Source organism: Triticum aestivum, chromosome 6B (assembly GCF_018294505.1).
Source record: "Triticum aestivum cultivar Chinese Spring chromosome 6B, IWGSC CS RefSeq v2.1, whole genome shotgun sequence".
Lineage (NCBI taxonomy): Eukaryota > Viridiplantae > Streptophyta > Magnoliopsida > Poales > Poaceae > Triticum > Triticum aestivum.
Window position 1 is genome coordinate 488,449,698 of NC_057810.1, and position 7,595 is coordinate 488,457,292.

A 7,595-nucleotide genomic window follows, 5' to 3' on the forward strand; every position below is an offset into this window, starting at 1 on the left:
TCCTAATTTTTTTAATATTCCAAAACTGACAGAAATTATTTTTGCGGATTTTTTGTAGTCCGTCTACTTACTGTATCACGTATCTCCTCTTTTTTAGTATTCTAGAGTGTTCCGGAAGGTCTCTTTTATGTGTTCCTCCAGTGTCATGGTTTGAATAATATTGCTTTCCACATTAATAGGCGTACCTGAGATATAGTGTTTAATTCTTTGCCCAGTGACCACCTTCAGGTTAGTACCTTTGGCATTATTAATTTTAATAACTCCACAGCGATAAACCTCCTTGATGATATATGGTCCTTCCCATTTAGAGAGAAGTTTTCCTGCAAAGAATTTGAAACGAGAGTTGTACAAAAGAACATATGCTCCAACTTTGAACTCCCACTTTTGGATTCTTTTGTCATGCAATCTTTTAACTTTTTCTTTAAATAACTTGGCATTTTCATAGGCTTGGGTTCTCCATTCATATAATGAGCTAATATCAAATAACCTCTTTTCAGCGACAAGTTTGAAATCATAGTTGAGTTCTTTAATTGCCCAACATGCTTTATGTTCTAACTCAAGAGGAAAATGACAAGCTTTTCCATAAACCATTTTATAGGTAGACATACCCATAGGATTTTTATAAGTTGTTCTGTAGGCCCAAAGTGCATCATCCAATTTCTTAGACCAATTCTTTCGGGACATATTAACATTTTTCTATAATATTAGTTTTATTTCTCTATTGCTAAGTTCAACTTGACCACTAGATTGAGGATGATAGGGTGATGCAATTCCATGGTTAACATCATATTAGCAAGCATTTTACAGAAAGCACCATGAATAAAGTGTGAACCACCATCAATCACTAAAAATCTCCAAACCTCGGGAAAATAACTTCTTTAAGCATTTTAATGGAAGTGTTATGATCAACACTACTAGTTGGAATAGCTTCTACCCACTTAGTAACATAATCAACAGCAACCAAAATATGTGTATACCCATTGGAGGAAGGAAAAGGTCCCATATAATTAAAACCCCAAACATCAAATGGTTCAACAACAAGTGAATAATTCATAGGCATTTCTATACTCTTACCAATATTACCCATTTGTTTACATTCATCAAAAGATAAAACAAACTTATGGGCATCCTTGAAGAGAGTACGCCAATAAAAACCAGATTGCAATACCTTGTGAGCAGTTCTGTCTCCCGCATGATGTCCTCCGTAAGCTTCAGAGTGACATTTCCGCAAGATTTGTTCCTGTTCATGCTCAGGTACACAACATATAATAATACCATCTACTCCTTCTTTATAAAGATGTGGGTCATGCCAAAAGTAATGTCTTAAATCATAGAAGAATTTTTTTTGTTGGTATGTGAAACTAGGTGGTATGTATTTAGCAACAATATAATTAGCATAGTCAGCATACAAAGGAGTGTTATGCGAAACTTTTATTTTAGCTAGTTGCTCATAAGGAAAGCTATCATCAATAGGTAGTGGGTCATCAAGGATATTCTGTAACCTAGACAAGTTATCAGGTACGGGCTTCTCGGCTCCTTTTCTATCAGTGATATGTAAATCAAATTCTTGTAGCAAGAGAACCCACCTAATGAGCCTAGTTTTAGCATCTTTCTTTTACATAAGATATTTAATAGCAACATGATCAGTGTGAACAATTACTTTGGAATCAACAATGTAAGATCTGAATTTATCACAAGCAAACACAACTGCTAAAAATTGTTTTTCAGTAGTAGCATAATTTCTTTGGGCACTGTCTAGAGTTTTGCTAGCATAATGAATACCATTTAATTCTTATCAACTCTTTGTCCTAGAACAACACCAACAACATAATCACTAGCATCACACATAATTTCAAAAGGTAAGTTCCAATCAGGTGGTTGAACAATAGGTGCAGAAGTTAAGGCTTTCTTAAGTGTTTCAAAGGCTTCTACAACATATCATCCAAAACAAATGGAACATCCTTTTGCAAAAGATTTGTAAGAGGCCTAGAAATTTTATAGAAGTCTTTAATAAACCTCCTGTGGAAAACAGCATGACCGAGGAAACTACATATACCTTTAATATCTTTAGGACATGGCACTTTCTCAATTGCATCAACTTCAGCTTGGTCCACCTCAATACCTCGTTCAGAAACTTTACGCCCCAAGACAATACCTTCATTAACCATAAAGTGGCACTTCTCCCAATTCAAGACAACATTAGTTTGCTCACATCTCTGCAAAACTCGATCAAGGTTGCTCAAGGAATCATCAAAAGAAGTTCCATAAACAGAAAAATCATCCATGAAAACCTCAACAATCTTTTCACAAAAATCAGAGAATATAGCAGTCATACATCTTTGAAAGGTAGTAGCTGCATTGCATAAACCAAAAGGCATACGTCTATAAGCATAAGTTCCAAAAGGGGCAAGTAAAAGTGGTTTTCTCTTGATCAGGTTGTGAAACGGGTATTTGAGAAAAACCAGAATATCCATCAAGGAAGCAAAAGTGTGTGTGCTTTGATACTCTTTCTAGCATTTGATCAATAAAAGGCAAAGGCTAATGATCTGTTCTAGTAGCTTTATTTAACTTTCTAAGTTCAATTACCATTCTATAGCCAGTAACAATTCTTTGTGGAATAAGTTCATTTTTAGCATTAGGAATAACAGTAATACCTCCCTTCTTAGGGACACAATGAACAAGACTTACCCATCTACTATCAGCTATGGGATAGATTATACCTGCTTTAATATTTCAGTTCTTACCACTTCTTTCATCTTAAGATTCAAACGTCGTTGAAGATTAAGAACGGGTTTAGCATCAGGATACATATTAATCTTGTGCTGACAGAGAGTGGGATCAATGCCCTTAAGATCATCAAGAGTATATCCAATAGCAACACGGTTGTCGGCGTACCAACCGCGCCCACGATCACACTTAAGCATGGCGAAGATAGGAAATCAGAGCCACTACACGGTATCAAAGCAACGCCAAGGCCGAGACCACAGAGAGCAGATGGACGAAGCAGATTTCCCAGGCAAGACCCTGTCGGGGTGGCTCGCCCACACCAGCGGAGTGAGCCACCCTCGAACCCACGGTCTCCAACACCATCAACCACATTGGGCCAGGGCTCGGGAGGCACCTCCTTGGTGACATGCAGATCTTTGTGAAGACAAAGAATATTCAAGATCAGATGAGGATTGGAAGGCAACGATCCTCGATAGGATTCTTGCCGAGGAAACCCTCAAGATCCTTGCCGGGGACGACAGCGCGCCACGGCAAGACCCTTGTCGGGCCACCCGGCACGGCCCTTACCAAGGGCGTCAGCGGGGCCACTGTTAGGCCCGCACCAACCAAGTCTCCATCACCGTTCACATGCAGCTGCCAGCTCAACCAGCTGGGCAGGCACCAGCGTGGCAACATGCAGCTTCCAGGCCAACTCAGCACACGCCTATGTGGCGGCATGTAGATCTTCGTGAAGGCTCCACCACTGCACCACCTCAGCTGCTTGCCTGCCTACATGGCACCGCATGCATCGCTGGCCAGGCCGCGTGTCGAAGCAAGGAGGAGCAGCGACGGATGGGACGGGCCTCACTCCCTTCCCCGATAAAGCAAGAGGACACCTAAGCTACGCATTAAATGCGTCTTGTCCTGTAATATGAGCGATAAGCTCATAGCACTGTAGGCCTTTCCACCTCATATGTGCCACTGTGGCAGCCCCTTCAACTATAAAAGGAGGCCCATGGTGTACTGGAGGGGGATTCAGCTCTTTTGAACCACACAGCCACCGTAGCTAGTTCAAGAGCTCAGGAACACTCAATACATCCACCAAAGCAGGACTAGGGTTTTACGCATCCTCGCGGCCCGAACCTGGGTAAATGATCCTTGTGCTGATTACTAATCCTGCTCTCCTCACAACCCTGCGCCCCCATAGGTGACGTTTCCCACCGACATCTTTGGCGCGCCAGGCAGGGGGTGCAATTGTGAGAATCTGGTCTAGTAGTTGGCCTAGTAGTTCTTCACCGCCATGGCTCCCAAGAAGAAGAAGACCATGGTGCTTCTTCAGAATTTTTAATAATCTTTCTTCTTCATGTTCTGAAACGTTAGCACTAATAATAGTAGGATATATCTTTTTCTCATCGAGGTAAGCATATTTCAAAGTGTCGGGCAATTGTCTTAATTCAAACACGGGATCACCTTTAGGTGGAGGAGGACCTCCTAGAGTTTCAATAGGCAAATTGTGTTTGAGCAGGGGGCGTTGTTCAAAGAAAATTTTATCTATCTCATTTCTTTCATGCATATGCATATCATTTTCATGGTCTAGCAAATATTGTTCTCATGAATGAGTAGGAGGCACAGAAATATAAGCAAGACCAATTATTTCATCCTTACTAGGTAATTCTTTCTTATGAGGTTGTCTATTAAACTTGGAAAAATTAAATTCATGAGACTCATCACCAAAGCTAACACTAACACTTTGCTTATGACAATCTATAGTAGCATTGTTAGTGTTCAACAAAGGTCTACCAAAGATAATGGGACAGAAGTCATCTTGTGGGGAACCAAGAACTAGAAAATTAGTAGGGTATTTTATTTTCCCACACGAGACTTCAACATGTCTAATAATCCCAAGTGGTGTGATGGTGTCTCTATTGGCAAGTTTAATAGTGACATCTATGTCTTCTATTTCCGCGGGTGCTATGTCATTCATAATTTCTTGGTATAAGGTAAAAGGGATAGCACTCACGCTAGCACCTAAGTCACATAAACCATGATAACAATGATCTACTATTTTAACAGAGACAATTGGCATGCCAACAACAGGTTTATGTTTATCTTTTTCATCGGGTTTGGCAATTCTATCAGCTTCATCACAGAAGTAAACATGCCCGTCAATATTTTCTACCAGGGGATCTTTAACCATAGCAACACTAGGTTCTACTTTAATTTGTTCAGCAGGTTTAGGTGCTCTATTATTACTTTTGCGAACTACAGTTGAAACCTTAGCATGTTCCTTTATCCTTACAGGTGTCGGTGTTCTGGGAACGGGGGTCCCCAGACTTGCCTGCCTGCGGCGTGGCTCGGGCAATGGCCCAGTGCGGCCGACCTTCATGAGCTCAAGCTCAAGACCCTCGCGAGGGGCCAAGCCTCGCGGGGCGGACGATAGGAAGCTTCCTCAGGAGCAGCCTCGTTAGGCTGGCTCGCGAGGAGGCGGAGAGATCAAGGCGGGGGTACCTCGTGAGGTGCCCGTTTTGCAAGCCATGATGATCGAGGCCAGGCGGGCGCTAGGTGGGCGCCGGCCTGTGCAGTGTCCTTGTTTCCCCTTTGGTGCAAAGGGAGCAAGCACAGGCCAAGGCATCAGGCGAAGGCTACCATTTCGGTGCAACAAGACCAAGACCAGCGGAGCGGCAGGATGGAGGTCACCTGGAGCCCAGGATGGCGTCATCGTCAGAGTCTTTGGCAGTCGAAGACCAACTTTAGTTAGGATAAGTGTACTAGATGTTCCCCTTCAAAATGGCCAATTGTTGGCACCCTTCCCGCTCAATATTTGGGAAGAGGACCAGGGCCTCTCACTCTATATATAGGGCTAGCCACCATAGTATAGAGGCATCTGGAATCGACCCCTCCAAAGGGACAACACCACAACAAGAACATCCCTCGCGAGGCTGTTCTTCCCTTGTACTATTCTTTGTCAGCCCGAGAGGCAATCCACCACACCACAAACTAGAGTAGGGTATTACACCACAATGGCGGCCCGAACTAGTATAAACCTTGTGTCCCTTGTGTTGTTCATCGTGTAGTTTAGATCCCTTGCGAGGCTTCGAGACGCGAGTTGGTGAGGGAGAGACCTTCGCGCGCACCCCAGAGTTCGAACCTCAAGGGTCTGCCGGAACCCGTAATCCGACAACAGGGAAAGGTGGTTTTTCAATATAAGCAGTTGGCACAACTGGATCAACATTGTAAATAATAGTTTCATCTTTAGCTAAGTCGGGTTATTTAATTTCTTCTTTAATAGGGGGATGATATTTAAACCACTTCTCTTTGGGGAGATCAACATGAGTAGCAAATGATTCACAAAAAGAGGCTTCTATCTCAGAGTCCAGTCCATATTTAGTGCTAAACTTGTGAAAAGCATCGGTATTCATAAGAGATTTAACACAATCAAATTCAAGCATAATACCTGACTATTTACCTTCATCGAGTTCACAATCTTTAGAGTTGCATTTAATTCTTTCTAAAAGATCCCACCTGAATTAAATAGTCTTCTTCATAAAAGAACCAGTACAAGAAGTATCGAGCATGGATTCATCATCATGAGAAAGCCGAGCATAAAAATTCTGAATGGTAATTTATCTAGAGAGCTCATGATTGGGGCATGAATATAACATTGACTTAAGCCTCCCCCAAGCTAGAGCGATACTTTCTCCTTCACAAGGCCAAAAATTACATATATAACTAGATGCATAGGATAATTTTTTTGGTGAAATTCCAATTTCAACCAATTCCCGTTCCAAGATCCAATATCATCGCATAGCCTATACCATGTGAATGTCTTTCCCTTAAAAGATAAAGGGAAAACCTTCTTCTTAGCTTCATCTCCGGATAAACTTGCAAGCTTAAATAATCTGCAAATTTCATCCACATATATCAAGTGCATCTCAGGATGTTCAGTTTCATCTTCGGCATATGGATTAGCTTGCAGTTGTTCTGTCATACCTGAAGGAATTTCAGAACCAATATTTTCAGTAGGTGCAGTAGGTTGAGGGGCAACTAATTGTGGTTCCGGTCGAGGTGAAGATACCCCGAACAAACCCCTCAAAGGATGATCCTCCATAGTAGCAAGTAACAATAAATTTCAGCACGTAGTAATATTTTTTCCTTACCAATTTCCACTTGCCAAGAACGCTTCACTCCCTGGAAATGGAGCCAGAAAAGAGCCTTGATGACCCACAAGTATAGGGATCAATCATAGTCTTTCCGATAACTAAGAGTGTCAAACCAAATGAGGAGCGGAAGGAAATGACAAGTGGTTTTCAGCAAGGTATTTTCTGCAAGAACTGAAATAGTTGGTAACAAGTATTTTGAGAGCAAGATAATTTCTAATGAGCAAGTAACGGTAACGACAAATAAAGTGCAGCAAGGTAGCCTAATCCTTTTGTGGCAAAGGATGGGCCAAAAAGATCTCTTATGATAAACAAAGCATTCTTGAGGGTACACGGGAATTTCATCTAGTCACTTTCATCATGTTGGTTTGATTCGTGTTTGCTACTTTTATAATTTTATATATGGGTGGACCGGTGCTTAGGTGCTGTTCTTACTTGAACAAACCTCCTACTAATGATTAACCCCCTCACAAGCATCCGCAACTATGAGAAAAGTATTAAGATAAAATTTAACCATAGCATTAAACTTCTGGATCCAAATCGGTCCCTTGTGAAGTAGCGCATAAACTAGGGTTTAAGCTTCTGTTACTATTGCAACCCATCATCAAATAACTACTGTGCAATGCATTCCATTAGGCCCGAATATGGCGAAGTATCATGTAGTCCATGTTCACATGACACCACTAAAGGAATCATAACATACATATCATCAAAAGATCGAACACATATCAA